Below are 10,307 nucleotides of genomic sequence, written 5' to 3' on the forward strand. Positions count from 1 at the left end.
GGGGGAAGCACTTACAGTTTCACTACCTGATCTCTGAAGGGGGGCGTAGGAACCTTAGGCACGTAGCCCGGTCGGGGTCTCAGGGTGACGTGAGAATCTGCCAGAACGATCTTCAGGCAAGTGTTGCGGACAGATTAAGATTGCGGGTACCCAACCGTCTTAAAAGAGAGGGCTTTTAGTTCGACTGACTCTAGTGGCTCAAACGGGGCTATCAGAAGGCCCGAGAGTTCCACGGAGAGATCCCATGAGGGGAACAGGCATAGCCCATGAGGGTTCAGCCTCCGCGCACCTCTAAGAAACCTGATGATCAGGTCATGCTTCCCTAACAACTTACCATCCACTGCGTCATGGTGAGCCACTATGGCAGCTACATAAACCTTCAAGGTGGAGGGGGACAGCCGCCCCTCCAGCCTCTCCTGCAGGAATGAGAGTGCTGACCTGGCTGCACACCTCTGTTGGTATCAGATCGGAAAGAACATACATTTTCGAATAAGCGCCACTTTAGGGCATAATGCTGCCTGGTAGAGGGAGCTCTGGCTACGACGGCAGGTGGTAGACCACTTAGATCTTCCGCATCCCATCCAAGGGCCAGACGTGGAGGTTCCAGAGCTCTGGGCACGGATGCCAGAGAGTGCCCAGTCCATGAGAAAGAAGGTCCTTCCTCAGGGGAATCCACCAGGGGAGCTGCTGTTGCAAAGAGTGTGAGATCTGAGAGCCAAGCCATGTGGGCCAGTAAGGGGCCACGAGAGTGACTTGTTCCTCATCCTCAGCACAGGAATTGTGCAAGTAGGCTCACTGGGGGAAATGCGTACTTGCGTAGCCCCAGAGGCCAGGTGTGCCAGCGCGTCTGTGCCGAAGGTGGCTTCCTTCAGAGAGTACCAGAGCGGGCAGTGGGTGGATTCTTGGGAGGCAAACAGATCTACCTGTGCTCTGCTAAATCAACCCCAAATCAGCTAGACAATCTGAGGGTGGAGTCTCCACTCTCTGCTGAGCATTACCTGCCATGACATCGTGTCTGCTGTGGCATTGAGGTTGCCCGGGACACGAGTGGCGCCCAGCCTCAAGTCTGAAGCCAGTGCTGAAACGGTGACATATGTATCAAACTGAGCGGCATGACCGCCGCTGAGGATGCCATATGCCCCAGGAGCCTCTGAAATTGTTTCAGTGGAACCTATGTGCCCGGTCTGAACATACTCAGGCAGTGAGGTGCGCTGTCATTGACACCGAGTCTAACTCCATGCAGAGAAAAGAGATGCTTTGAACCAGGAAGAGCTTGCTCTTTTCCCAGTTGACCCAAAGCCCTAAACGGCTGAGGTGCCTGAGCACCATGTCCCTGTTTGCACAGAGCAACTGTCAAGAGTGTGCTAGGATTAGCCAGTCGTCTATGTAGTTGAGTATGTGAATGCCCACTGCCCTTAACGGGGCAAGAGCTGCCTCTGTGATTTTCATGACGACGCGAGGGGACAGGGACAGACCGAAGGGGAGGACCTTGTACTGATACTCCTGGCCGTCGAAAGTGAACTGTAGAAAGGGACTGTGACGGGTTAATGTTGAGAAATTAAAGTATGTGTCCTTCAGGTCTACCGGCGCTAAACAATATTGATGCCGGACGCATGTCAGAATAAGTTTCTGCATCAGCATCTTGAACTGGAGACTGTGTAAGGCCCTGTTCAGAACTCGCAGGTCCAAGATTGGCCGCAACCCACTGCCTTTCTTAGGTACGATGAAGTAGGGGCTGTAGAACCCCTTCTCCATCTCGGCTGGAGGGACAGACTCTATTGCGTCCTTGCGCAGAAAGGTTGCAATCTCCGCATGCAGGGTGGAGGCATTTTCGCCCTGCACCGAGGTAAAGCGGATGCTGCTGAATTGTGGCAGGTGCCTGGCGAACTGAATCATGTAGCCGAGTCGGATGGTCCTGGCCAGCCACCGCGACAGGTTGGAAAGCGTGAGCAACGTGTCCAAGCTCCGGTTGAGAGGCACTAAGGGGACGATCGCATGTGACATACCTGGAGGAGAGGCCTCGCGGCGGGGGGAGCAGACGACGTCACATCGGGGAGTGCTGCTTCGTCCTAAGGTGGTTGTGCCGAAGATAAGCTCATAGAAATTATTGAATAAAAGGGTGCCAATAATAGTGCCAAACATATATTTGACAAAAAAAATATATATTTTTTTTTTATTAAACTTGTGTTGTGTTTGCAATTGTTTGATATTCATTAGAGGATATATTTTTGTGAATATTTTGAATGAAAGATCAAAATGATAAACAATAATAGAAGAGAGAGCCGAGCTAAGAAGCTACATTAGTGTTGGCGACTGCTGTCTACAAGTTTCAGTCTCTTACCTTACAGCTGCGTTTCATGTCTTCATGTTTCTTTTGTAAGAATAAAAAGTTAAATACCTGAGTTGGAAACACAGTCTCCTGTGGTAGAAGTTAATATTTTTATAAAATGGCTGATAAATTACCCAAATCAACAGCCGTATTAGGCAAGAACAAACAATATAAGGTGATTATTGGGCGAGGTATATAATTATAAATAATATTTTGTAATTATGCTGCTACTAAGTCACCCCAAACACGTTAAATAATATTGAATATATTCATACTAAATAAATAAATATATGCTTCACTTATGTTTCAATATCTAATCTAATAAATTGAAGTTGAAAAGCTTTTCTTGAAGTCATCATGGCCTTTTTGCCAATGTATTTTCAATCGCTAGTCGCAAGTTTATTCCAATCAGAATTTATTCTTTGATGCTTACAAGTGAAGTGTGACAACTGTTTCACAAATCTCATGCCCGAAGCAGCGCGTGAGTCTGAGCCCCAACCCTCAGACCTTCAGAATTTCAGCAGAATCCCTCCCCTTCATCAGCCAATCAGATTGATTTATTTATTATTGGTGGGTGTGGTCTTTAGGATATGTCCCAGTCCAAGCCTTCTAGCTGGCCTTGAGTGACGCAATCACGCTTTAAGTGATGTACGTAATTTGAAAGGGAAGAGTGTGAGAGCTTGCTGATGAGTGGACTGTCATCAAATCAAATCACTTTATTGTCACACTACCATGTACACAAGTGCACAGTGTGTGAAAGTCTTGTGTGCAGTTCTGAGCAACATAGCAGTCATGACAGTGACGAGACATATACCAATTACAGTAAACAACATATTTACACAACAACAATTTACATATAAAATGTACATATACTTACACAACACAATAATAATAAACAATACACATAATATAGAATACACATACAATTTAAAAGTAAATAATATAGATATATATATATAGTAGTTGTATTGTGGAGAATATAATTATGACAGTCCAGTGTGAGATATAAGATTAATAAAAATATTATTAGAGAACTTTTTCTTGGTGTTAGACCTCCTTTGTTCTGGCTTTTGAGTATGGACATGTTTTTAAAATGTCAGTTGGCATGATTAGTTGACTGCCAGGTAATGTATGATGGGCATACAATGTCTTGTTCATTGTGAAACTGTGTTTTCTTAATGGAATGAATCAAACTGAAGGCCTAGACATAAAATGCATGGGCCGCTACTGGTACTGGGACAGGGCCAAACTTATTTTACAAGCCACACCTAAGGATTGGTGACCTGTAACACATGAGATTAGAGATTATTATTTTTATCAAATGAATTGATTTTATACAGAACTTCACATCACAATCCTAAAATCAACATTTTGAGTTATTTTTGTCAAATAGTCTGCTGCATAATAGAGCATCACAGATGTGAGTTACTTACATCTGTGCATAATAGTTACTATTGATTTACTATAAGTAGTAGTAGTGGTACAGTGATTATTACATAACTATACAGCAGTGATCTACTTTTTTAATGTAAATTGAGCTTTTATTTTGGCGTAGCTTGCTGTTAGACCAAGGAGCTCTGATGTAATAATGGCCGATTAGCAGTCCGTAAAAGTTACTACAGGAATCACAGTAATTATTACGGTGCATCCCTACTTAAGATTATTAATTAGGCCAACCCACGTAATTCAAGTCAGTACCAGGTAATTACCAGAAGGGGAGAAATGAGAGAAATGTTCCAAACAGACCTGTCGAACTGGGTAGGAATGTAAAAGACTGGAAAGCAAATAGAATAAGTTTTGCATAGATGCCATTTCATTAATAGCAGAGTTATATAATAAAAGAAGTGTTTCCTTTCTGGCTGACCTGACTAATGCAGCATAACTATGAGTTCAATATTAATTTAGGTCTATGTCTAGAATTCAACTGAAAGTGTGTGTCTGTATTCCGAACAATGCTAGCAAGATCATCCCATGATTTAAATGCCAAAAATAAAAACTGCCTACGTCCTTGAAAAAAACATTTTTAGAAATATATTTCATTTCAAACTAACCATTGTTTGATATCATTGATAGACTCTGCTATCTTGAAGAATTGGGAAAATTTGCCAGATTTTGAGGAAATATAAAGTTGGGGATCACTGGTGTAACAATGAAAGGCAGAAGATTTTTTTTCTCCCAGGGAAAGCATAGTTCATGTTTCCAGAGAACCTTTAAAACAGTCAAACTAATATGTTTAACTATATGAACAGTAAAATATAAAATATAAAATACTGTTGATAGATAAGTGTAATATAAAGTACATGATTTACAGGAAATATAAGCTATCTTACCTCAATAACCTGCAGTTCCTGTTTCACAACTTTTGGAGAAAAGTTTCTCAAAAGCAGTTTTCAAACCCAAGAGAGGTTACATGCCCAAGATTTTGACCGCACCCTTTAGGGCTTAGACTTCTACCTTCCTCTGTTCACTTTAATGTGTACACACACTCTGCCCTGTAAAGGCTCTGTAAACGTACACTGATCTTATGAGGCTGACAGATCAGCTCTTTGTCTGTCGCAGACTGTTCCAAAGGTTTTACCATTTCCAAAAAAGATATTCACATTAAGTCAAGTCAATTTTATTTGTATAGCGCCTTTCACAACACACATCGTTTCAAAGCAGCTTTACAGAAGATCAGCATTAACAGACGATAAAACTGTTATGTCTATAAAGTCGATGAATCATCATTGTGTAATTAGATATAATAAATAATAGTTGTATTAATAACTCCAGTGAGCAGCTGATGGCGACTGTGACAAAGGAACAAAAAACTCAATAAGATGTTGATTAATGGAGAAAAATAACCTTGGGAGAAACCAGACTCACTGTGGGGGCCAGTTCCCCTCTGACTAACCCCACCATAACCCTAAACCAGACTCACTGTGGGGGCCAGTTCCCCTCTGACTAACCCCACCCTAACCCTAAACCAGACTCACTGTGGGGGCCAGTTCCCTCTGACTAACCCCACCCTAACCCTAAACCAGACTCACTGTGGGGGCCAGTTCCCTCTGACTAACCCCACCCTAACCCTAAACCAGACTCACTGTGGGGGCCAGTTCCCCTCTGACTAACCCCACCCTAACCCTAAACCAGACTCACTGTGGGGGCCAGTTCTCCTCTGACTAACCCCACCCTAACCCTAAACCAGACTCACTGTGGGGGCCAGTTCTCCTCTGACTAACCCCACCCTAACCCTAAACCAGACTCACTATGGGGCCAGTTTATGGGCTGAAATATGTGCCACCAGAATCTGAATTTGAACCATTTATATTTGAATTTGAATGGCTAAACTTGAATAATTGCATTGAAAAACTGAATTTGAATCACATAATTTGAAATTGTATTGTTTAATTAAAATTGAATTTATTCAAAAACTGAATCTGAATTGTATCATTTGAAATTGAATTTATTCGTTTGGAACTGAAGTCCAATAAAATTTGATCCTCACTGAAAATTAAACTCTCTATATATCTTCACATTCACTTCTCACAATTCAGATTCAGTTCTCAAATTCAATTTCAAGTTACTGAGACAGACATCCGGGTAGTTGGAGGATGAAGGAAGAGCAATCGAGCGCAGATCGATAGATAGCGTTCATTGGCACACAGGACTCCTCTTGGGCCAATCAGCACCAATGTTTTGGAGCACAGGGCGTTACCCGCCATGAAACAAAGAAGAAGTGCTTGCCTGACTTGCGTGACCACCACCATGGATTCGGCTGGGACAAATACGGTAATGACATTTTTTTTTTACGATCTAACTATCTTTTGTTTAACTGTTGTTAATGTTATAGCTATTTTGTAGAAACAGGGGAAATTAAATCTTTCTCCCGACGTTGCAAACACAGTAGCTATAATCCCACGTTTTTATGGTAGCCTACTAGCTCTGGTAACAACATTTTTGCCTGGTGTTTATTATTTCTAAGCGTTTGCCTCTTCCTCCGGTGAAAATGTTGTTGCAAACGTAGCTAGTGTTAGCTGCCGCCAAGTAGACTGGTCATGTCTTCAGTGTGATTTTTTTTTCCCCAATAACTTCTCCTCGTGGTTGTCATTGTCAGAGTAACGTTACTGCTTACTGAGAGAGAGAGAGAGAGAGAGAGAGAGAGAGAGAGAGAGAGAGAGAGTGAGAGTGAGAGAGTGAGAGTGTAGTAAGCGTGTAAGTTATGTGTCGCTGTGTTTGGCAGGTGCTAGCATAATGTAAGGCCATAAACTTCAGGGCAATTACACCATAGCACTAGCCCTATTCATTTGAATTGAATGCATAAGTTAGCTAATTCCGTTTGACTAGAACACAAAAATAGCACATTTACACTTCGAAAGAAAGCGATACAGCTTCCTGCACAACAGAGCAGTGCAAGTGGCTGATGCCATCACATGTAAAAAAGGTAAGGTGACACTGTATTTTTTGGACACTGTGTAACTATAGGCTAAATTATGATGTTAAATTAATGTTTATATTGTGCCCCTTTGGTTACTTAATCAGGCAGATTGCTTGTCTTCATCTACATTTCATTTTCTTTTAGGGGATTTTCATTATATTCCATCATACCTAATGTTGGGGATTATTAAATTATTTCTATTCTATATTCTGCCTTAACATGTGTAGCTTGTGACAGTGTGGTCAGTCACAATTTCCCTGTTGGACAAAGAGAAGCTAAGACAGCAAAGACCCACATAAACACAGTTTGGCATCTCAATCCTGTGATGATAGCCTTACCTGTTTTGCTCACAGCCATAGGATAAACGCCAGATTTATACTGCATATAGATATGTTATGGTTATGGACCACAGAAATGTGGACTTAATGATCTTCTTTGTGTTAACTTATTTTCAGATTCCTGCTGCTCCAGTAGCTCTGATCGACTTCTCCTCTGCTAAAGCCAAAAAAAAAAAGCTTGACCGTTCTATTGATGGCAGGACAACTGAAAACCAGGTTGGGAAATCACTTCATGCCCAAGAGTGAAGAGAGGGTCAGAAACATATGCTAGTTTTTTTTGAGACTTTAAGCAAAAACTGTCCAAGGAGTGCAGCACTGATGGCTAGGGAGCCTTACTACAAAGAATTCATCCCCAAATCTAGTATGCTTCCTAAAACTGTTCTTGAATACAGAACACCAGAGACTCTGCAGCTACCCCCAAAGAGCTTGGAGAGCTATGCCAGGTATTCCACCTAGAAGAGCTCATCATGTCCCAGGTCCAGGCTGTAGAGAGGGCAACTCGAAGTCAGAGTGCATGCAGGATTTGGTTTAGGCAAAGAGCTGGACGCATAACTGCTTCCAAGCTGAAACAAGCTATTAAGACCAACCCACAGCAACCATCCAAGAGCTTGATCAAGGCCATATGCTACCCAGAAGCATATAGGTTCACCACAGCCGCTACAAGGTATTTAGGGTGTGAATTAGGGTAAGGCAGAGGTAAGGCCGCGTGTAAACAGTGTGTATGTCCAGAAAAAGAAACACTGACAACAGAGGGTATAATTTGGATAAAAAAGAAGCTTGTCTATTAAGTAAATGTATCTTACTGGTGGAATATTAAATGAAATGTATAGTAACACATTGCTTTGGTGCACGTTAGTTATTAGTTACAGGGTTATAAGACTATGGTTATGCAGGAGTAGAACTAAGTATAGGGGTTAGGGAAATAGCATTTAAATCACTGAACTGGCTCTACACATCCAATACTAAGTAATCATTTCCTTTTCATGTTTTGCATGTGTACTGTGTACAGTTATGGATGCAAACATGAAGCACAAGCCAGAGGAGTCTATGAGAAGCTGATGGGTCGGGAGCATGCAGGCTTCTCCTGTATGGACAGTGGTCTCTGGCTGAACCCCAAGTGGCCATACATGGGGTCCTCCCTGATGGGATTGTTGCTTGTGACTGTCACGGAACTGGCATCTCGTGAGATTAAGGTAATATTACAGTCTCTGTTGTAGTAAAGTCCCTAAATCTCGAGTCTGAGTCGTGTCTCAAGTCCTAAACTGAGCAAAAAGGCAGAAAATATATTTGTTAATCTATTGTTCACGTGTCCTTCTCTCTGTGATTTTAGTGTCCACACTCTCACCAAGATGAAGCCAATCTGCGCTTGTGTGCTGGGGAAAAGGGCTTCTGCCTCATCAATGATGGGGATAATCTCTTCCCCTTGATGTTACGCAATAGCGACTGCTTGTTGACTTTTAAAACGCGTCTTAAGACATATCTTTTTATACAAGCTTTTTATAACATATTGTATTGAGTTTTTAATGCACTTTATCTGTATGCGGCTTGTTTGTTGTGTGTATTGTCTTATGCAGTGACCTGTATATTGCTTGTGAGGTGACCTTGGGTGTTATGAAAGGAACCATTAAATAAAATGCATTATTATTATTATTATAATGTCATGCTGGACCGGACACATGACTACTACTACCAAGTTCAGGGACAGCTTCACATTGTAGACGCTGAGTACTGTGATTTTGTTGTGTGGAACCACAATGACATTTTTGTTGAAAGGATTTTGCCCGATCTTGAACTTTGGGATGATGTTATCCCTAAAGTTGAGTGCTTTTTTAGAAACGGTATACTCCAGAAATACTGGGACAGCAAGTTACAAACTCACATGTATAATGTAATGAAAGGATCTAGGCACTCTACATTTTGACTATTGTTATGAGTGTGGTCTTTGTGAGTTCTGGCTGTTGTATAATTTAAATGAAAAGATTAAATGCCATTGAGAAGACAGAATTATACATGGTGGTTTATTTACAAGATTAGATTTTTCAACAATTGTTATAATAACAAGAACATGGTGTGCAATAACAGATTAGAATCCATATCATTACATATAATACATATAGCCAGTACAATTGGACTAGTGGATAAAAGTATTACACTTGTTGAAAACATATTAACAGACTGATATGTGTCGGGGCTCAGGTACTACTACTCCATGTCCTCTTACTTATCATCATCAGAGCCAAGAAGCAGGGATCAGGTATTGGACACTACATGTGTGAGGGCTCAGGTACTGGACTGACTGATTATTATCCTCTCCTCCTCCTTACTCCAATGGGACAATAGACTCGAAAGATTAGACAAGCTTAGGGCAACCTAAAAGCCCCAATCAAGTCCATATTAGACTACCGGTAACTTAATAAGCATTACTAAGTAAATGAGCATTTAATGACAACCTAATGCTATATAAACACAGACACAAAAAACACATTGGCTAGCTAACATACCTCCGACGAAGTGGTCGCTGCAGACACGGGCATTAACAGACTCTGCTCCTCCCGACCGCAGACGTACGTTAAAAATCGAGAAATCTACTCTATAAAAACCCTTTCCCTTTTCTCGATTAGAACGATTGGAGCAGCCGTAAACTACACAAAACATTGGCATTTTGCCAGACGGCAGATCCTCAGCTATTTCACTTCCTGCCCTCCATCTGAATTGCGCTCTCGCGATGCAGCAGCGTGACGTCACGTGAAACCAACCAATGAACGCTATCTATCGATCTGCGCTCGATTGCTCTTCCTTCATCCTCCAACTACCCGGATGTCTGTCTCAGTAACTTGAAATTGAATTTGAGAACTGAATCTGAATTGTGAGAAGTGAATGTGAAGATATATAGAGAGTTTAATTTTCAGTGAGGATCAAATTTTATTGGACTTCAGTTCCAAACGAATAAATTCAATTTCAAATGATACAATTCAGATTCAGTTTTTGAATAAATTCAATTTTAATTAAACAATACAATTTCAAATTATGTGATTCAAATTCAGTTTTTCAATGCAATTATTCAAGTTTAGACATTCAAATTCAAATATAATGGTTCAAATTCAGTTTCTGGTGGCACATATTTCAGCCCATACCAGTTCCCCTCTGACTAACCCCACCCTAACCCTAAACCAGACTCACTGTGGGGGCCAGTTCTCCTCTGACTAACCCCACCCTAACCCTA

General features: G+C 41.5%; 1 long non-coding RNA gene across 1 annotated transcript; it reads left to right on the forward strand.

The window, feature by feature from the left end:
* The first annotated feature begins 5,911 nt into the window (after nucleotides 1-5,911).
* On the forward strand, nucleotides 5,912-8,217 carry LOC127648367 (uncharacterized). The gene is made up of 3 exons (XR_007971161.1): nucleotides 5,912-6,100; nucleotides 7,202-7,300; nucleotides 8,094-8,217. It is a non-coding gene; the product is annotated as an uncharacterized LOC127648367 (long non-coding RNA).
* The last annotated feature ends 2,090 nt before the right edge of the window (nucleotides 8,218-10,307 follow it).

This window comes from Xyrauchen texanus, chromosome 8 (genome assembly GCF_025860055.1).
Source record: "Xyrauchen texanus isolate HMW12.3.18 chromosome 8, RBS_HiC_50CHRs, whole genome shotgun sequence".
In the NCBI taxonomy this organism is placed as follows: Eukaryota; Metazoa; Chordata; class Actinopteri; order Cypriniformes; family Catostomidae; genus Xyrauchen; species Xyrauchen texanus.